Below are 22,967 nucleotides of genomic sequence, written 5' to 3' on the forward strand. Positions count from 1 at the left end.
AAGCAAATGTAATATAAACTATTAATCAAAACCACCATTAAAAGAGTTGATTTATATTGGTACTCCATTTAATCATAAAATACATAAATATACAAGAAATCATAAAGATAAATCAAAATATCCAGAAAATTGCTCATGTAAAGACTCTAAGTAATGAAAAATTAAAGAGGAAGAAGATGGCGGCGGAGTAGGTGGAAATTACAATCACCTCCTCCCAACAATCAAAACAATCAAACAGAACAATCAATCTCAATAACCAATTGAAGACTAGCTGAACAAAAGTCTTATAATCAAAGATTTACAGAAGAAGCCACATTGAGACTGGGAGGAAGGGAAAAAGGGCTGGCCCCACTCCAATGGGCAGCAACTAAGAATCCACAGGGTTATCTGAATTGCAAAGGTCTCCTCTGAGGAATGTGAGGTCTCAACCCCACTCAGGGATCCCCAGCTGGGAGCAACAGAACCAGAAGGTGTATCCACACAACATCTGGCTGTGAAAATCAGCAGAGATTCTGTCCTCCAGGGAGAGTCAGTAGTCTGCTAGAAACCCAGTTGCCCTCTTAAAGGGCCAGCACACAAAATCTCACTCAGAGCCACTCACCCTAGGTTCTGGTAAAGGGAAGACAGCTCAAAGTGAACTGGAGGGCTGTGAAAACCGACTGGGTTGTGTGGCTCCAGGAAGAGAGATGAAGGGACATCTACCAGGGTCCCTGTGCTGAGTGTCTCTCACACACCACCCACGGACGCCATTTTTCCTGAGTCAAGCATATTGTGTCAACCTGGGGTGACTGCACAGGCCCCACCCTCCAGGCCCCCTTTGCCCCATCCATCCAAGCTCACACCGTGCAGAGGGATCTGCTGCCTGGGCCTGGGGTGTAGACTTTCTTGGGGGGGAATCTTAAGGACAAACTCTGGGAAGGTCAGAAATAAACTTGTGTTGTTGTGTCGCAAAGGCCATTTCCCCTCCTCCTACAGCGTGCCTCAGCAAGAGGTACCTCAAGTGGTGACCCCCCCCATACACACACACAAGCCAGAGCAGTGGCACCAGAGGGCCCCACTCCACAGAGAAAGATCCACTAGTCCCGCCAGGAAAGAACCACAAATTCCAACCTACCCTCCCAACTCCTCCTCACGCACCCTGCTAAGTCTGAAATATTCAGTGGGCTGTGGCCAACATAGTGTGCCACCTCCCCCCACCCAAGAGAATACTCTCCAGGAGGTATGAGCAGACTCCGGGAAAAATTTAGTGTGTGGCTCTTGGGCAGGGCCATTTTCCCCTTGCATGATAGACTACTGCCACCATTCCTATGCAGAACCCTTCACTCACATGGCCAAATCTTAGGCTATTCGGGCCTGATGAACACTGCTGGGCTCACCCTAATGCAGCGATTTTCAACATTTTTTCATCTCATGGTACACATAAACCAATTACTATAATTCTGTGGCACACCAAAAAACATTTTATAATTTTTGTTGATTTGACAAAAAAAGGTATAATTTTGATTTATTCACACCAGATGGTTATAGTTGTGTTGGCTGTTGTAATATTTTTATTTGACAATCTAAGGGAAAAGAGGTCAGTGTCCTTGACTAAATAGTCAGGTGTTGCATTTAAAAAAAATTTTTTTTCATGGGCTTTATTTGGAGATTGTTGAGGGAAGAGAGGGAGGAGCTAGGACTAGTGGATATATGGGGGGAGGGGCTTCTCAATTTGCTTTTTAATTTAGAACATGTTTCCTGGAGGTTAGGAGGAATGAGAACAGCTGTAGAAGTGAGAAGAGAAGAAAAGAAAAGGATATGGAGTGGTCACTTTCATTAGGGACGGAAGCCACAACCAGGATATAGGAACTAGGGGTGGGAGACTCAACCAAGGTCACTGATTGATGCCAGCTTCCCCAACCTTCCTGCCCTATCGCAGCTCCTGGTCCAGATGTCTGTCCTGCTAGTTCCCTCAACTTCCTGTGCAGAGGAAGGGGATGAAAATGTATAGAATGGTGAGACCTTGTGCCTCCAGGTCCCTTGCCTAGGAGAACTGCTCACTCAGCCTGTTCTGAAGTCCCAGTCAGGAGGTCAGGATGGCAGGGTATAGGCGGGGGAACAATTGTACCCTTCACAGCCCCTTCTGATATTCTGCCCCTTCCCAACTCCTCACCCAAGGTTGCAATTCTTGGCTCAGTCTTTGTATGTTTCGTCTTCATTCCCATTCCCCCCATCTGGCCATCCTGCCAGCTGAGTAGATTGTTGTAGTCCCTGTTTGAGTCAGCACAGGACAGGTACCTGTGGCTATGGCCAAGGGCTGTCACTGTGGCCACATCCTGGGCACTGTGATCAGAGGATCACTCAGAGGATGCGGAGGAGCACTCCACATAGGACATGGTCCCCACCTGCTTGGCCAGCATAGTGCCCTGCTCATTTGTACAAGAGATAAGCCGCTACTTGGACAGCTCCCTCAGTGTGGCCAGTTCAGTCAGCATGTCCAATTTACAGCCAGCCAGCACAACTTTGCCACTGGGGCAAAACTCCTGAGTCTCCCCTTGCTACTTAAGGAGACTCTCTAGTGTTTCTGGTGGGCTAATGTTGAAGCCAACGAGCACAGTGTCTGTATCAAGGTAGGCCAGAGGCCAACATTATCATAGTAAGAAAGACCTAAACTGTCCCACATGTTGAGCTCAATGTGGTGTTTGTCTATGTCAAAGCCCATAGTGTAGTCCTCAAACATGGTCAGGACATAACTCCTGGCGTAGGCATCCTTGGCGAACACCTGGAAGCAGCATCATCTTGCAGCACTCCTTGTTCCCCACCACCGCAGTCTTAAAGCAGCCACCCTGCCTTCTATAGTCCCAGCTACACACAGGCTTCCCATACAGGCCCCTGCCCAGGCCTCACTGCTGATAACACTATCTCATGGGCCTGCACCAAGCCTCCATCTGGGAGGGCGATATCTTCTCTGACATGCCCCCAGTCCCTTAAAATTTCTTGTGGTACACCAGTGTGTCATGGCACACTTGTTAAAAATCACTGCCCAAATGAGTCACTGAGATTCTGCCCCACCACAAAGGTCAACAGGCACTAGCAGGTGACAGCTGACCTTGGTGTACCCTGAGACTGTGGCTGAGTGGCCTCAAACCCAGTACTGGCACCAAGTTTGAAGCTGCATCAGTCTGGTGAACACCACTCACCCCTACATGGTGACTCATTCACACCACGCATATACTGCCAGAAGCTTTCAGTTACTAAGCCTAACAGGCAGCTAACAGATGAGGGCAGATGTCTGGGAGCCTTGGACCCTTTGCTAACTTTCCTCCAGGCTCAGTACTGGTGGAAACTGGACTTGGGGCACACCCAGGCCCCTCCTACATACACTGATGCTCAGCAGAAGCAGCCACAAAATTTGGATCACTTTGTAGCTCCAAACACATAGTTCAGGCTGGTCACAGGCAGCAGCTGACATGGACCAGCACTGGATTCCCCTCTCAAATTGCCCCAGAAACAATACAGCCAGAGATTCAGAATACATCAGAACATGACCTGATTAGCTCCACAGTGGCACACACAAAACAAGATTTTGCCAAACACCAGTCCCTGTTGGGGTGAATTCAGCTTTCAGAGTCAACTCACACACAGCAGCTCACACTGTACTCAATGTCAATCCAGCAAGAGAAGCAAACACACTTACAAATGGGCCAACAACAGTTAAGACTCAATTACAACAACAGGGCCTACATAACCCAGATAAGGGACATTCCTGGAACACCTAGCTCAGGTGATCAGGGAGACTATGCCATTGTGCCCCACAAGACACCTACTACATGAGGCCACCATACCAAGACTGGGAGGAATAGCAGATCTACCTAACACAGAGAAACAAATACAGAGGCAGCCAAAGTGGGGAGACAAAGAAATCATGTACTAAATGGAAGAACAGAATAAATACACAGAATAATAACTAAATTAAATGGAGGCGAGCAATCTAATACCAGATACCAGGATTCAAAACAATGGTTATAAGGATGCTCAAGGAACTTAGTAAGAACTTCAACAAAGAAAAAGCAAACATAAAAAGAAATAGAAAACATATATAAAAACCAGTCAGAAATGAAGAATAGAATATCTAAAATGAAGAATACACAAGATGCCCTGGCTGGTATGGCTCAGTGGATTGAGTGCCAGCCTTCGAACCAAAGGGTCACCAGTTCGATTCCCAGTCAGGGCACATGCCTGAGCTACAGACCACGTCCCCAGTGGGGAGCACACGAGAAGCAACCACACATTGATGATTCTCTTCCCTCTCTCTCCCTTCCTTCCCCTCCCTCTAAAAATAAATAAATAAAATTTCTTTTAAAAAAGAATACACTAGAAAAAAATCAACAGCAGGCTACATGTAGCAGAAAACTGAATCAGATATTTGGAAGGCAAGATAATAGAAAACACCCAATCAATGCAAAAAAAAAAAAGAAAAAAATTTTTAAGTGGAAATAGTCTAAGGGACCTCTGGGACAACACGAAGCATAACAACATCTGTGTCATAGGGGTACCAGAAGAAGAAAAGAGAGAGAAAGGAACCAAGAACCTATTTGAACAAATAATGGCTAAAATTTTCTCTAACCTGTTAAAAAAAAAAGGCACACAGTTACAGGAAGTACAGAGATCCCAAACAAGATGAACTCAAATGAGGTCCATGTCAAGAAACATCATAATTACAGTGCAAAAGATTAAAAACAAAGAGAGAATCTTTAAAGCAGCAAGAGAAAAGCAGCTACTTACCTACAAGGAAGTTCCCAGAAGATTGTCAGCTGATTTCTCAATAGCAACTTTACAGGCCAAAAGAGACTGGCATGAAGTATTCAAAGTGATGAAAAGAAAGAACCTACAACCAAAGATTTCTCTACTCAATAAGGCTATCATTTAAAATGGGAGGTGAAATAAAGAGCTTTTCAGAAAAGAAAAGGCTAAAAGAGTTCACTACTACTAAGCTAGTATTATTTACAAAATATTAAAGGGTCTTCTTTAAGAAGGAGAAGAAACAAAAGAGAATCATAGTTATGAAGAATAAAATGGCAATAAATACATACCTACCAATAATCATTTTAAATATAAATGGATTAAATACTTCAATCAAAAGACACGGGGAGCTGTATAAATAAGACAACACACCCATATATATGCTGTTTACAAGATATCCATCTCAGAACAAAAAATATATATACAGAATGAAAGTAAAAAGGTGGAAAAAGGTATCTCATTCAAATAGAAAAAAGAAAAAGCTGGGGTAGCAATTCTTTATCAGATAAAACAGACTTTAAAACAAAGACTATAACAAGAGATTAAAAAACATTATATAATGATAAAGGCGTCTATCCAACAGGAAAATATAACCCTCTTATATATTTATGCACCCAACAAAGGAGCACCTAAATATATAAAGCAAGTATCAGTGGACATAAAGGTAGAGCTTGACAGTAACACAGTCATAGTAGGGCATTTTACTACTCCATTTTCATCAATAGATATCTTCCACACACACACACACAAAAATCAACAAGAAAACAGTAACCTTAAACAAAACATCACACCAGATGAATTTAATTGATATTTTCAGGGCAGTTCAATATATATTCTTTTCATGTACACATGAAACATTTTCTAGGATAGACTACATGTTAGAACACAAAAAATAGTCTCAATAATTTTAAGAAGACTGCAATCATATCAAGCATCTTCTTCAACCACAATTATATAAAACTAGAAATCAAGTACATGGAAAAAAAGGAAAAAAAACACAAACACATGGAGGTTAAATAACATGTCACTAAACAATGAATGGGACTTCCACCCAAAATGAAGGCATAGGTAGACACACTTTACCTCCTCACACAACCAAAAGAAGGACAACAACAAATTCAAAAACAAAAAAACAAGAACTGCCATAAAATCAAACTCTATGGATTTCTGACACTAAGGAGTTAAAGAAGAAACCTTCATCCAGACCAGTAGGTGGGGCCCAGATGGGCAGCTGGAGTGGAGAGAACTCACTGCAAGGTGGCAGCTGGAGGACCTGAGTGGGCAAGGGGGCGGTTCCACCTTTGTGTGTTGATAAACCAAGAGGAACAATTGGGGAGTGAGACAGGCCGCACAACCCAGGGTTACAGCACAGGGAAATAGAGCCTCAAAACCTCTGACTGAAAAAACCTGAGGGGGTTGATGCAGCATGAGAAACTCACAGCCTCACAGAAGAGTTTGTTGAGAGATCCACAGGGTCCTAGAATGTACACAAACCCACCCACATGGGAATCAGCACCAGAAGTGCTCAATTTGCTTCTGTAGTGGAGGAAGTGACTGAAAGTTGGCCGAGAGCCAAGTAAGTGGCATTGTTCCTCTCCGACCCCCCCCCCCCACAGAGAGCACAACAACAATGGAGTGACACAAGGGTAGCCACATCCTAGCAATTACCTAAGGCTCCATCCCTTACTATATAACAGGCACAATGAGACAAAAAAATAAGACCCAAATAAAAGAACAGATTAAAGCTCCAGAAAAAAATACAACTAAGAGAAGAGATATAGCCAACCTACCAGATGCAGAGTTCAAAGCACTGGTAATCAGGATGCTCAAAGAAATGGTTAAGGATGGTCACAAAACAGAGGAAGAAGTGAAGGCTATGAAAAGTCAAATAAAAGAAAACATACAGGGAACCATTAGTGAACGGAAGGAAGCCAGGACTCAAATCAACCATCTAGTGCAGAAGGGAGAAATAAACATTCGACCACAAAAGAATGAAAAAAACAAGAATTCCAAAAAGTGAGGAAAGTCTTAGGAATCTCTGAGACAACTTTAAATATTCCAACATCAAATCATAGGGGTGCCAGAGGGAGAAGAGGAAGAGCAAGAAATTGAAAATTTATTTGAAAACATAATGAAGGAGAACTTCCCCAATCTGGCAAAGGAAATAGGCTCCCAGGAAGCCCAGGAAGCTCAGAGAGTCCCAAACAAGTTGGACCCAAGGAAGCACACACCAAGGCACATTATAATTATATTAGCCAAGATTAAAATGAAGGAGAGAATCTTAAAAGCAGCAAGAGAAAAGGAGACAGTTACCTACAAAGGAGTTCCCATAAGACTGTCAGTTGATTTCCCAAAAGAAACCTTACAGGCAAGACTGGAAAGACATATTCAAAATTATGAAAGGCAAGGACCTACATTCAAGATTATTCTATCCGGCAAAACTATCATTTAGAATGAAAGGGCAGATAAAGTGCTTCCCAGGTAAGGTCAAGTTAAAGGAGTTCATCATCACCAAGCCCTTATTATATAAAATGTTAAAGGGATTTATCTAAGAAAAAGAAGATAAAAAATATGAACAGTAAAATAACAACAAACTCACAACATTCAACAACCAAACCTAAAAAAACAAAACAAAAATGAACTAAGCAAACAACTAGAACAAGAACAGATTCACAGAAATAAAGATTACATGAAGGGTTATCAGCAGGGACAGGGAGAGGGAGAATGGGGAAAAAGGTACAGGGAATAAGCATAAATGGTAGGTACAAAATAAACAGGGGAAAGTTAAGAATAGTATGGGAAATGGAGAAGCCAAAGAACATATATGTATGACCCATGGACATGAATTAAGGTGGGGGAATGATGGTGGGGGTATACAGGACAGAGGAGAATGAAGTGGAGAAAAAGTGGGGCAACTGTAATAGCATAATCAATTAAATATGTTTAAAAGAAATTGAAAGAAACAATGAATGGGTAAATAATGAACTCAATGAAGAAATCAATAGTTACCTTGGGACAAATGAAAATGGACACACAACACTCCAAAATCTATGGGACACAGCAAAAACAATCATAAGAGGGAAATTCATGGCAATAGAGGCCTACCTCAAGAAGCAAAAGAAATCTCAAATAAACAATCCAATCTAATCTAAGGGAACTAGAAAAAAATTAAAAACAAAGCTCAAAGTGAGTAGAAGAAAAATAATAAAGACTAGACCAGACATAAATAACATAGACTTAAAAAGTGTAAAAGATCAATGAAATCAAGAGGTGGTTCTTTGAAAAGGTAAACAAGATTGAGAAACCTTTAACAAACCTTTAACCAGGCTCATCAAAAAAAAAGAGAGGACGAAATAAATAAAGTCAGAAACAAAAGAGAGAAAGTAACAACTGATGACACTACAGAAATTCAAAGGATTATAAGAAAATATTTAGAGCTCTGGCAGGGTAGTTCACTTGGTTAGAGAGTCATCTCAATATGCTAAAAGTCAACGTTATGGGTTCGATTCCCAGTCAGGGCACATACAAGAATCAACCAATGAATGAACAAATAAGTGTAATAACAAATTGATGTCTGTCTGTCTGTCTGTCTCTCTCTCTCAAATCAATAAATAAAAAAATATGGACACCACCAAAAAACTACTCAACATAATAAGTGAATTTGGCAAAACAGTGGGATACAAAGTCAATATTCAGAAATCAAAGGCATTTTTGTACACCAAAAATGAAATACCAGAAAGAGAAATCAGAGACAAAAACCCCATTTGCTATAGGACAAGAAAAATAAAGTACCTAGGAATAAATCTGGCCAAGGAGGTAAAACACCTGTACTAAGAAAACTACACAACACTGAAGAAAGAAATTAAGGAAGACACACACACAAAAAAATGGAAGCATGTACTATGTTAATGGATTGGAAGAACTAACATCATCAAAATGTCCACACTGCCCAAAGCAATTTATAGATTGAATGCAATCCCCATTAAAGTACCAATGACATATTTCACAGACATAGAACACTTCAAAAATTTATATGGAACCATAAATGACCCCAAATAGCTGCAGCAATTTTGAGAAAAAGAACAAACTCTGAGGGATCACAGTACCTGAGATCAAATTGTAGTACAAGGCAACTGTAATCAAAACAGCCTGGTACTGGCATAAGAACAGACACATAGATCAATGGAATAGAATAGAGAGCCCAGAAATAAGCCCAAGCCTCTATGCTCAATTAATATTTGACAGAGGGGGCAGAAGCATAAAATGGAGTAAAAATAGCCTCTTCAACAAATGGTGTTGGGAGATATAGACAGCTACATGCAAAAAAATGAACTCGATCACCAGCTTACACCATACACAATAATAAAGTCAAGGTGGAGAAAAGACTTAAATTTAAGTTGTGACACCATAAAAGTCTTAGAGGAAAACATAAGCAGGAAAATTTGAAACATTTCATGCAGCAACATCTTCACTGATATGTCTCCTAAAGCAAGGGACATAAAGGAATAAACAAATGGGACCTCATCAAATTAAAAAGCTTCTGCATGGCTAAAGAAAACAGTATTAAAATGAAAAGAGAACCAACTGTATGGGAAAACATATTTGACAATGATAACTCAGACAAGGGTTTGATCTCCAAAATATATAAAGAACTCATACCACCCCACTCCAGGGAGACCAAAAAAAAAAAAACACAACCCCAATTAAAAAATTGGCAAAAGACTCAAACAAACAGTTCTCCAAGGAGGACATACAAATGGCCCAGAGACATATGAAAAGATGCTCAGCATCACTAGCCATCAGAGAGAAGCAAATTAAAACCATAATGAGATACCACTTCACACCAGTCACAATGACCATCACAAACAAATCAACAAACAAGTGTTGGAGAGGATGTGGAGAAAACGGAATTCTAGTGCATTATTGGTGGGATTGCAGACTGATACAACCACTGTGGAAAACAGTGTGGAATTTCCTTAAAAAACTGAAAATGGAACTGCCTTTTGACCTGGCAATTCCACTGCTGGGATTATACCCTAAGAACCCTGAAAGACCAATCCAAGAGAACCTATGCATGCCAATGTTCATATCAGCACAATTTACAATAGCCAAGTGCTGGGAGCAACCTAAGTGCCCATCAGTAAATGAATGGATCAAAAAATTGTGGTACATTTACAAAATGGAATAGTATGCAACAGAGATAAAGAAAGAGCCCCTACTCTTGTGACAGCATGAATGGAACTGGAAAACATTATGCTAAGTGAAATAAGCCAGGTAGTGAGGGAAAAATACCACATGATCTCGCCTTTAACTGGAAACTAATCAACAAAAGAAAAAAGCAAGCAAAATATAACCAGAGACATTGAAATTAAGAGCAAACTAACAGTAACCAGAGGGTAGGTTGGAGGGGATAATGGGGGAAGGGTTTTCAGGGACAACTATAAAGAACACAATGAACAAAACCAAGGTGGGGGGTAGAATCAAGGGAGGGAGGTGGGTTTGGCTGGGGTGGAGGTACTGGTAGGGAGAAAAACTGTAATTGAACAACAATAAAATAATTAAAAATAAAGAAATAAAAATAATAGCAAATAAATCCAGCAATACATTAAAAAGATCATACACCACAATCAAGTAGGATTTATACCTGGGATGCAAAGTTGGTACAATATCCACAAATCATTTAATGTGACACACCACATAAACAAAATGAAGGTTAAAAATTACATGATCATAGCAATAGATAAAGAAAAGTCATTTGATAAAATCCACCACCCCTTTATGACAAAAACTCCCAGCAAAGTAGGAATAGAGGCAACATACCTCAATATAATAAAAGCCACATATGACAAACCCATAGGTAACATCATACTCAATGGGCAAAAACTACAAGTGTTTCCCTTAAGATTAGGATAAAGAAAGTGATGTCCACTTTTACCACTTTTTAAAAAAGATGTTATTTATTTATTTTTAGACAGAGTAAAAAGAAGAAAGAGAAACATCAATGTGCGGTTGCCTTTTGTGCACCCCCTACTGGGGACCTGGCCTGCAACCCAGGCATGTGCCCAGACTGGGAATTGAACCAGCGACCCTTTGTTTTGCAGGCCAGGGCTCAATCCACTGAGCCCCACCAGCCAGTGCCACTTTTACCACTTTTATTCAAATAGTACTGAAGTCCTAGCTATAGCTATCAGACAAGGAGAAGAAATAAGATTCATTATTTACAGATCACACAATACTGAATATAGTGAACCCTACAGGTTCCACCAAAAAATTACTGGAACTGATAAATGAATTCAGTAAAGTAGCAGGATACAAAATTAATATTCTGAAACCAGTTGCATTTTTATACACCAATAATAAACTATCAGAAAGGGAAACTAAAAACAATCCTATTTATATAGCACAAAAAATACCAAGGAATACATTTAATCAAGAAGGTAAAAGACCTGTACTCAGAAAATTATTTAGCACCAAAGAAAGAAATTGATAAGGATACAAATAAATGGGAGCATACACCATATTCATGGAGTACCCAAGTACCCAAAGCAATCTATATTCAATGCTAGGAATATCAAAATACCAATGGCATATTTCACAGAACTAGATCAATAGGCCAAAAATTTATATGAAAGCACAGACACACAAAAAACCCCAAGGAAAAAAGAACAAAGTTGGAGGAATCATGCTACCTGATATCTAACCATACTGTAAGGCCATAGTAATTAAAATAGCATGGTACAGGCATAAAAACAGACATACAGATCAATGAAACAGAATACAGAGCCCAAAAATAAACCCATGCCTATATGGTCAATTAATATTTGACAAAGCAAGCAAAATATACAATGGGGTAGAGATGATCTATTCAATAAATGGTGCTGGGTAAATTGGACAGACACTTGTAAAAAATTAAACTAGACCAACTTCTAACACCATATCAATAATTAAATAGATTAAAGACTTAAATGTAAGACTTGAAAACCATAAAAATCCTGGAAGAAAACATTGGCAGTAAAATCTCTAACATTTCTCTTAGCAATACTTCTTCTTATTTCCTTGGGCAAGGGAAACAAAAGGAAAAACAAGCAAATGAAACTACATCAAACTAAAAAGTTTTTGTACAGCAAAGGAAATCAACAAAACAAAAGACAACCTACCAAGTAGGAGAACATATTCACCAATAATACATCTGATAAAGGGTTAATACCCAAAGTTTATCAAGAGCTCATAGTACTTAACACCCCCCAAAAAAATCTAATATAAAAAATGGGCAGAGGACCTGAATAGACACTTCGCCAAAGAAGACATGACGGCCAACAGGCACATGAAAAGATGCTCAAGATCCAAAGTGAGTAGACCAATCATATGAGAAATGCAAATTAAAACCACAGTGAGATATCACCTCACACCTGTCAGAATGACTATTATCAAAAAGTCCACAAATGACAAGTGTGGGCAAGGAAGTGGAGAAAAGGGAACCCTTGAGCACTGTTGGTGAGAAAGCAGATTGGTTTAACCACTATGGAAAACAGTATGAAGTTTCCTCAAAAAATTAAAAATAGAATGGCCTTATGAACCAATGATTCCACTTCTGGGGATTTATCTGAAGAAACTGAAAACACTACTTCAAAAGAATACAAAGTGGGGTAAACGTAGGTTTACAGTTGTTCATATGGAAAATAATATTATAATTAATAATACAAGAATAAATTGTTTCATGTACTCATAACTGTAAGTGTACTTTTTGCCCCACCTTATATATGCACATCTATGTTCATTGATGCATTATTTAAATAGCCAAGCCCTGTCTGGTGTGGCTCAGTGGATTGAGTGCCAGCTGGCGAACCAAAAGGTCACTGGTTCGATTCTCAGTCAGGGCACATGCCTGGGTTGCAAGCCAGTCCTCAGTAGGGAGCACTCAAGAGGCAAATACACATTGATGCTTCTCGCCTTCTCTTTCTCCCTCCCTTTTTCTCTCTAAAAATAAATAAATAAAATATTTTTAAAAAATAAAATAGCCAAGATATGGAAGCAACACTAGTGCCCATCAATAAACAAATGGATAAGAAAACTGTGGTACAAATATACAACAGAACATTACATGGCCATAAAAAAAGAAAGAAATCTGACTTCCGGCAAGATGGAGGAATAGGTGGTCACACCGTACCTCCTCGTACAACCAAGATTAGAAAACCAATAATTTACAACAATAATTTACTATCAGAATAACACCCAGATCCGGCAGAGGATTCATCTGAATGGAAGTCGGGCAGCCAAGAAGTTGAAGTAGACGCGTTCATCCAGACTGGTAGGAGAAGACGAGCCGGCGGGCGCGGGGCTGGCTCAGGTCGGCGGCGCGGAGGTCGGGGGAACGTTTGGTGCAAAATCGGCGCAAAAGCCATCGGGCGCGTAAGAAGTCAGCGGTGATCCCTGAGTACGCAAGCTGCGGCTGGCAGGCCCAGAGGGGCAGCGATTGTGGACCAGGGCAGAAGTCGCGGCCCGGAAGCCCAGACAAGGGTCTGAGTCCAGGGGAACGGAACTACCGCCATTGTTTTCTCCCGCCCCCACATATAACGTCACAATCTAGCGACTGGGGTGCCCAGCCCGGTAAGCACCTAAGGCTCCGCCCCCCACCGTAACCAGAGCAACCAGACCAGGGGGAAAAAAAAAAAAGGAGAGACAGGGGGAAAAAAAACCCATGTTTTCAACAGAGCAAATCAGTCCCCCAGGACTCATCCTTTTGAGCGACCAAGAATTAGCCAATCTATCAGATGCGCAGTTCAAAACACTGGTGATCAGAAAGCTCACGGAACTGGTAGATTTTGGACGAAATTTAGATAAAAGAATGCAGAATACCATAAAACAGATGCAGGAAGACACGCGGAGGAGAGCCAATAGTGAAAGGAAGGAATATGAGTCTCAAAACAATACAGTGGACCAGAAGGAAGATAGAATCAACCAAGCAGGAAAGCATGATGAAATAAGAATTCAAAAAATCGAAGAAAAGCTTAAGAACATCCAGGACACCTTTAAACGTTCCAACATCCGAATTATAGGGGTACCAGAAGGGGAGGAGCAACAAGTGGAAAAGTTATTTGAACAAATAATAAAGGAGAACTTCCCCAATCTGGCAAAGGGAACAGTCTTCCAAGAAATCCAAGAAGCTCAGAGAGCCCCAAAGAAGTTGGACCCAAGAAGAAACACACCAAGGCACATCATAATTACATTAGCCAAGGTAAAAACGAAGGAGAGAATCCTAGAAGCAGCAAGAGGTAAGGGGACAGTCACCTACAAAGGAGTTCCCATCAGACTGTCAGCTGATTTCTCCAAAGAGACCTTACAGGCAAGAAGGGGCTGGAAAGAAATATTCCAAGTCATGAAAGACAAGGACCTACATCCCAGATTGCTCTATCCAGCAAAGCTCTCATTTAGAATGGAAGGGCAGATAAAGTGCTTCTCAGATAAGGTCAAGTGAAAGGAGTTCATCATCACCAAGCCCTTATTTTATGAAATGCTAAAGGGACTTATCTAAGAAAAGACGATAAAGAAAAGACATGTATAGTAAAAGGACAGCAAACTCACAAATATCAACAACCACACCTAAAGCAAAACCAAAAGAAACTAAGTAAACAATTAGAACAGGAACAGAACCACAGAAATGGAGGGCACATAGAGGGTTAGCAGCAGGAGGTTGGGAGGAGGAGAGAGGGGGAAAAGGTATAGAGAATAAGTAACATAGAATGTAGGTTGAAAATAGATAGGGGGAGGGCAAGAATAGTACGGGAAATGTAGAAACTAAAGAACTCATAAATATGACACATGGACATGAACTAAAGGGGGAAATGTGGGTGGGAGGGGGTACAGGGTGGAGGGGAGAGAAGGGGGGATATGGGACAGCTGTAATAGCATAATCAATAAAATATATTAAAAAAAAAAAAAAGAAAAGAAATCTGCCCTGGCTGGTTTGGCTCAGTGGACTGAGCACCAGCCTGCAAACCAAAGGGTTGCTGGTTTGATTCCCAATCAGGGCATATGCATGGGTTGCAAGCTAGGTCCCCATTGAGAGGCACATGAGAGGCAACAACATAATGATGTTTTCTCCCTCCCTTCCTCTCTGTCTAAAAATAAACAAATAAAATCTTTCTTTAAAAAAAAAAAGAAGGAAATCTTACCATTTGCAACAGCACTGATGGATCTAGAGCACTAGTGGCAAACACAAGGCCTGTGGGCCAAATCCAGCCCTCCACCTTGTTCTATCCCACCCAGCACCTTGCTTCTACCCAGAGGAAGCTCCAAGCTCTCATTTAACTGTTAAGGAGTAGTTACATTTACACAGTCCTAAAATTACATTCAGTCTTTTGAAGGTAACCATAAGTCTGATGTGGCCCCCGGTGAAAATGAGTTTGACACCCCTGATCTACAGGGTATTATGCTCACTGAAATAAGTTAGTCAGATCAAGACTGATTTCACTTATATATGGAATCCAAAGAACAAAATTTAAAAAACTGAAATAGACTCATGGACATAAAAACAGACTGGTGGTTGTCTGAGGGGAGAAGGGATTGGGGGACTGGGTCAGAGAAGTGAAGGGATTAAGAAATACAGAATGGTAGTAACAAAATATCAATAGTAAGAAAATATCAATAGTAATGGGGATGTAAAGTACAGCATAGGAAATACACTCAATAATATGGGATAACTATGTATGGTGCTAGTTGAGTATTAAAAATATCAAGGGAAACACTATGCAAAGTATGTGATTGCCTAATCACTAAGCTGTATACTTGAAACCAGTACAAAATAAAATTAAAATTAAATTGTAAAGGAAAAAGATAATGAAAAGAAAAACTAAATTAAAGTAGATACTATTAAAATACTCTCTTTAAGAAAAATAAAGCTAAACATACTAACTCAAGCAAAAAAAATTCTTAGTATGCTCATTTCTTATGTTGTATAAATTTGCACCATTTAAATAACAAGTTAGTAGAGAAGGAAAAAAATGCATTTGTTTAATTATTTTATAGTAATCTTTAAATTTCCTGTTTTCTTTACTACACAGATTATTTCAGTAAATTTAGGGCCTCCTACATTCAACTGTGAATTCAGTTTCCAAGACCAAAAGAGAAGGCTCAAACCAGAAGGGAAAGAAAATAAAACTGAGGCTCTCTTCAAAATGTACAAGTGACTATATTATCTATTTTCACTCCAATTTGCTAGCATAGTCATTAATTGCTTCTGTATTTTTAAATCTTCTCTAAAATACAAATATAAAGATTAAGAATCATTTTGCCTGGCTGGCGTAGCTCAGTGGATTGAGCGCAGACTGCGAACCAAAGTGTCGCAGGTTCGATCCCCAGCCAGGGTACATCCCTGGGTTGCAGGTCATGACCCCCAGCAACCGCACATTGATGTTTCTCTCTCTCTCTATCTCCCTCCCTTCCCTCTCTAAAAATAAATAAATAAATAATCTTTAAAAAAATCATTTTGTAGTATATGGATAAAAGAAACTCATAATTTAAACTTTCTTCATTAATTGTGGCACTTGATATAAGCATCATATTCACTGAGATAAAAACAATCACACCATTATTTCCTTGATAATAACTGATTTTCAAAAAGTATGTATTAAATAGATCTATTTAGAGTTTCCTGGAAACTTCTTTTAACAGTACTACAGGGACAAAAAGACAGATAATGTTCTTGGCCTGAGGGAACTGTCAGCCTGGCTTTAAAAAAACAAAAATGAAAGAAAAACAGTGAATGTTTAAGAATAATGTAATAGATACTATAAACTATAAACACTAAATCATAATCTACTGAGGAAAAATGATTCTATGGAAAGCAAGCATCATGGCTAAGAGCATTAAAACAAAAGAAATATCATCTGTAAAGGCAGAATTATGAAAGACCGTGATATGATTAAGGGCTTTTGATTAGAGTACAGGGTCCTTATGAAAGATAAGATTCCCAATCATAAAAAGTCTATATGGAAGTACAGAAAGTTTGGAAGTATATAGGAAAGGAGGAACAAGCAAAAGAATGACAGCTATAATTCCCACTCTTATCATTCCTGGAAGATTTGCTCATTGTCACCTCTTCCAAATCTAAATCCTGTGGTTTCAATATCAATGTGGATGATCCTTCCAATATCCTGGGTTTTTGGCTCCCTGACCTCCTCTCTTCCATTATTCTATTCTTCACCTTAACCTCAGTTATCCATTCTCATAGTTATATACTCTACCATTACCTGTAACTACATACCGTTCCCTGATTTCATTTTGGCTTTCAACTCTCTAACTACTTCCTGTCTTCCAATTTACTCCCTCTAAATGTACAACTCTAACAACTCTGACTGCACAGGAACTACAATAAACACACTGTTGGTACTACATTTTAAAAGCCTCAGTTTTGCTCATCATTGTTAAGCCAGCACTACAAGATGCACACACACTGTGCCCCGCTGTGGCTCAAAGGCCTACTGCCTTCAGAAGCCCACCTAGGGCAAATGCAACTACCCCGCCAAGCAGAAAAGATAGAATAACTAGAGTACTGAGGCTAAACAACTAAACATCACAGGGATTGGTCACATGAGGCACCTCAAAACTGTATACTGAAGATTGAGGCATGGATTCTGTGAAGGAACAAAACCCAAACCCAAGAGGGCAGCTACTGCAGCATCCAGCTCATCTTAAGGATTTCAACGACTAGTTGTGCAATAAATGTGGGTGGGTTTGTTTGTTTTTTAACAAAGCCTCATTCTTCACTTCCCTCTTTAACCAGCTTAGATTCCATGGTCCATTATTGTAATCACTGCCTATTATACATTTCTAACTCTATTGCTCTCCTCTCCAAGGTATTTGCCCAGCTAAACTCTAAACACTGGTTGAACCATCACCTACTCTACACCTATTGCCCAACAGCTGGAGCAACCAGGAAAAAGATATTCACAATCATCTGAAAACTAGTCTCATTTTAAGTTAATTACCACTAACTTCAAGGTGCTACCTAGCAATCCTATCTTTATCCATTCACTCCCCAAGATAACTTTTATTCCTTTTCACTATTTAAATCTCCAGCATCTCCTCCCCTGTCCTCAAGTTCAGCAGGCGACTATGATACCATTTTCATCTACAAGCTCACAAAAACAAATCTACCCACCTCTATCATACCCATATATTTTGCTTACCTTCATATTACTATGAGTGAATTGCTCATGCTCAGTGAAGAAGAGATAGAGGTCATCTTCTATTTCTAGAGGTGGACGGACCCTTGGCTGGCATCTGTGTACTTAGATTTCAGGAGGGTTTGCACCTTTCCTTGGTAAGAACAGCGCACCGTGCCTAAACTACTTATGTAAAACAAAGTTATGATGACCACATGCTTTGCTTCTGAGAGACTGGAATTTTGGTACATACAAGCAGAGGTGGCTATGTTGACCTGCACTCCTCTGAGAAATGGCTGACTGTAGTTCCAGGGTAGAAAATGTAAAAAATGAACATAAAATGTCTCATCATACGAGGATGCAAGAAAAGTATCAAAGACTACTATGATTATATCAACAAAACTCAGGAATCAACTTAAAGAGGCTCCCACTGGTCCAAGTTGGACAGCCTGAGCATCAGTGAGAATGATTACTGTATGAATTGGAACACATGAAATATGTTTAAATCCATGAGTTCATAGGATAACTAAAACAAACTCACTCAATGATCCCTTTTAGAGGATACTGCCTAAATAATTGTTTTAAAAGTTGGTGAATGAAATGAAAGAAAATTTATTCTTTATTTACTAACAGTATACAAGATGGCCAACTATTTGATGAGAGGAAATCTCTCTTTACAGAGATATTCTGCTAATAAGACAAAAAAAAAAAAAGAACTGATAGAATAGCACAACATCCTAATAAATTAATAGATTTTCTAATCAATGATCATTAATGGCTGCTAACATCTCAAGGTAGATGTTAAAAGGGAGAATGGAATCTGTAGATTGAAACCAATTATAATGAATGGACCTTATTTAGATCCTGATTTGAAGACACAAATACCAACATATTATAAGACAATTAAAGAAAATGAAGCTTTGATATTTTATTACATTAAGAGATTGCTATTTTTTAGTGGAATAATGTTAGTGAAGCTATGTATGAAAGAGTTATGTGCTAGTGATACATAATGAGTATTTGCAGATAAAATGGTGTGACATTTCAGATTTCTTTAGAACACTGGGAGGGAAAGAGGGAGCAAGGGTATAGATGAAGTAAGATGGGCCACGTGTTGACAGCTGTTGAGGCAGAGTAACAGAATACACAGAGATTCACTGCACTAACCACTCTACTGTTGTACATGTTTCAAGTGTCTTAAAATATGTCTTCTGTTTTTGTTGTTATTTTAAAGAAATACTGTTTCACTCCCACAGGACTAGGAAGAGAGATAAGCAGTCTAACAACACTCCAGATTGGGGAACTCTTCACTACTACTAGAGTAGTACACTGGCATACTACTTTGAAAAACAATTCGGTAAAGCTAAGGATGCACACGCCACAGCATTCCACTTCCAAGTTTCTGCCCTGGAGAACTCTTGTACATATATACACACAAGAAAACACATACAATAATGATCATGAGAGACTTTTTAAGCAAAAAATTTAGAACCTAAATGTCTGTGACTTATTCCATAAATAATGAAATATTCAAAAACTATCATATGGAAGCAAAAATAAATGACCAAGAGTTATATGTCAACATGGATATAACTTACAAATATAACTTTAAGTGAAAGAAGTAATTTGAAGGATATATAGCTTATAATATCAATATACCTAGTTTTAAAATGAGCCTGAGAAAAAAACACCAAATTCAGGATTGTACTTAACTTTGTGAGGGAGATATAGGAACGTACTGAATATGTTTTGTTTTTTAACTAGGCATGGTTTCAGAGGTGTTCCTATATTGTTTTAAATATAATATTTTTAAATCCTAGAATCAAAAACACTGAGAAGTAACATTAAGGATCATTTTAATTCCTACATTTTATTTTTTAATTTTAATTTTTTTATTTTAATTGTTGTTCAAGCACAGTTTTCTGCCTTTTACTCCCATCCCAGCCTACCCCCCTAGCCTTCCCCACCTCCCTCCCGTTTCCACCACCCCCTTGTTTTTTTCCATGTGTCCTTTATACTTGTTTCTGTAAACCCTTCCCCTTTTCCCCTGAAACTGATTATAATGAATAATGAATATGCACTATTCCTAATAAACAAATCTTTTTGTTTGGTAACAATCAAAATAATCAAATCTTTTTGTTTGGTAATTCAGGGGTTTTTTTTCCCACAATCACCAAACTAAATATGATGTTCCAACAGCTATATAACAGTGGACCTAAATCTAACATTGCAGAATAAGAGTTGAGAATGATGGCAGCTGTTAATGTATCAGTCAGCAGCTAAAACAAAGATATACTGCAATGTTCAAACAGTTAACAGGGAATTATTACCAAATAAACAAAATTATAGTAAGATTTGATCCATAACAAATCAAAGAGGACTAAGCATCATTAACTGCTACAGCCACATATCCCACCATCATCTAATCCTCATAGAAAGAATAACTTGCATAAGGAATAACTTGGTATATTACATCTAATTAACATTTTACTATTTACATGTCATTATTAGATTGTCCACTAGAGGGGATCAAAGAGCACAGCAAAATCTTTGTGTTCAAAAGATCTCAAAACCAAGTGGAAGAGCAAGAACACTTAGACATATTCAAATTAAATATATAAAGTTACTATGAAAATGAACTCCCCTTCTTGAATTTTTGGGTTTCTCTCCAATGGTTTCTTTCCTTTAGCTTTAAATCTTTAAAAACAAAAATAAAAACAAAAACTTTTATGTAATTTTTTGTTCTCACTTCCCATTTATTTTTCAAACCACTTAAATATGGCTCTTATTCCAATCATTTTGCTAGGGCACTTTTTACTATGAGCACCAATGACCTGTAGCAGCCAAATCCAAAGGTCAGTTTTCAACACTTCTCTGACTGCCTACCACTTGAATCTTGTTCAGCAAACCCTCTTTTTTGAAACATTCTACTTTGTTTGAATCTCAGAAACCATCAAATTGGAATTCTCTTGTACTTAAAGACAAGTAATTATTGATTTATTCATTCAATCATTCCTATAACAATTATTAACTCAATACTATGTGCTAGGCATTATGGTAGGTACTGGGAATTCAACAATAATGACAAGGAGCTTTAATATTCTAATACTAGAAATAAAAGGACAATTAAAAATAGTAAGATTAAGCTACCACGGTATTAAATGCAGGGGTGTCCCTAGAAGGGAGAAGACCAGGCAACTCAAACCAAAGTAGGAGTGCCCATTTTCTGCAATTTGCATAGGCTCTTTGGACTCTGGTTAGGAACAAAATGTTTAAACTGAATGTAAATATTCAGAAAAAAGTAAACTATAGCCCCTGAGTCATCCCTACCTCCCACACCAACACAGGATCCTGGAAAGCGTTCTAAATTGCCTTACCCAAGAGACAGGCCTGCTGCTACAGGTAATCTCCAAAATGTTTAATGTTAGTTTAAGACACTCACTCACTGCCTCTGTGTCCCCACTTAACATTTTCTCCTAAATGTCCTGTAATCTGACTTCTATTTCTCATCTCTACTAAGACAACAGTGAAATCCAAACTGTCAATTAAGCACTCACAGTACTTGACTACTCAAATTGTGAAACTCCCTTTCCCGAGTTTCTAGAACATTCCTGTTTTTTAACAAGTCCTTCTACCTCTCCTATTTTTATTTCTCTCTTCTTTCTTGGGCCATCTCTTCTCATTCCACACAACTTTGCAGAATTTTATCCAAATCCATTCACCACTAAATATCCAATTATGCTTTATACCAATCTATAATTTAACCAAACACTCTCCCTAATAGCAAACATACTCCTAACATGATTATATTTAACACAATCACAGTAGATAAAAAAGTAGTGCTCTATTTAGCCTCTTTCTCTTTTTTTGTTCTTAATTTTCATAAGAGTTTATTTAAGCCAAACTGACAACATATGCGAGGAAGCAAGATCTCAAATGCTCCTTAGCATCTTTCTTGAAAGAAAAATCTGGCTAGGCTAAATGACCTTATATACAGATTAGATTACAGAGAGTCCTTGGATTCAAGTTTGGGATAATTTATGATTATAAGGCCAGGAGCCCATAAAGCTGCAGATTCCCAAAACTCAGAGCACTACTTGCCCTCTAGGCAGGGGAAGATGGAACATACAGGGGTGGCACAAAGCAGCCTTGAGAGTTCAGGGAAGACCTACCAGGATAAGAATGTCTGAAACAACTCAAAGTTCTATAAAACACAGGTTATTTGCATATAATAATTACTTCAGCAGGCCTTCACTTATTTCACTAAATCTTTAGCCCTGTAAGCATGGGACTCCAACCCCCAACAACAAAAAAATTGAGTAGAAAATATAATCTTCTAAATTCAAAACAAAGAAATTTTTAAAAAGTATTTACACCTAAGGCTGCTGCTACTAAATCCTCTCATTTATAGGAGTTGTGAGTGTGTGAGCAGGGCAGGGTAGGATGTATTGAGGGCAGGGGGAAACAAAATTACCAGAGCAAAGACACACCGACTAGCGGGTAAAGTTGTGGACAACTGGTAAATTTCAATGATTCTAGATATGTTTTGGGTGTACTCAGAGGGTTAAAGCTCATTAAGATACCAAATGAAACTTGCAAGCACATATCCATTACCATAGTTAATAATTATACAATTTCTCAATCTGCACAAGGCCACTTCAGTCAGAAAGACCAATACAACCATAACCCTTTATCTTTAGAGTGGTCAGAGTCTGATGAATGGGTCAAAGATTTATAAAACAGGATGAACTGTATCAGCAGGTTTTGTCTTTGCAGAACACTGCAACTGAAAATGTTTCATACAAAATGTATGCAGTTATAACAGAATGCTTTCTCCATCTTATTACCAAACTAAAAAACTCAGTTGTATGCCTTTCCATCCTACTTTATCCAAAACATTAGGCAACATAAAGTTACTCAATAGCATCAAAGGATAAAATAAAAAGGCAGCATAGGATTATAATTTAAAAAATGGGTTTTGGAGTAATATAGAAATCAGTAAAAACTACTTTGCAACCTACT

The 22,967-nt window shown here is 38.8% G+C and overlaps 1 protein-coding gene and 1 pseudogene across 7 annotated transcripts in view; both read right to left on the reverse strand.

Annotated features, from left to right (window-relative positions):
• Window positions 1-22,967, reverse strand: part of SHLD2 (shieldin complex subunit 2) — a 234,068-nt gene that overhangs the window by 147,788 nt on the left and 63,313 nt on the right. The window lies entirely within an intron of this gene.
• Window positions 1,604-3,419, reverse strand: LOC114497139 (annotated as a pseudogene).

This window comes from Phyllostomus discolor, chromosome 5 (assembly GCF_004126475.2).
Source record: "Phyllostomus discolor isolate MPI-MPIP mPhyDis1 chromosome 5, mPhyDis1.pri.v3, whole genome shotgun sequence".
Classification (NCBI taxonomy): Eukaryota; Metazoa; Chordata; class Mammalia; order Chiroptera; family Phyllostomidae; genus Phyllostomus; species Phyllostomus discolor.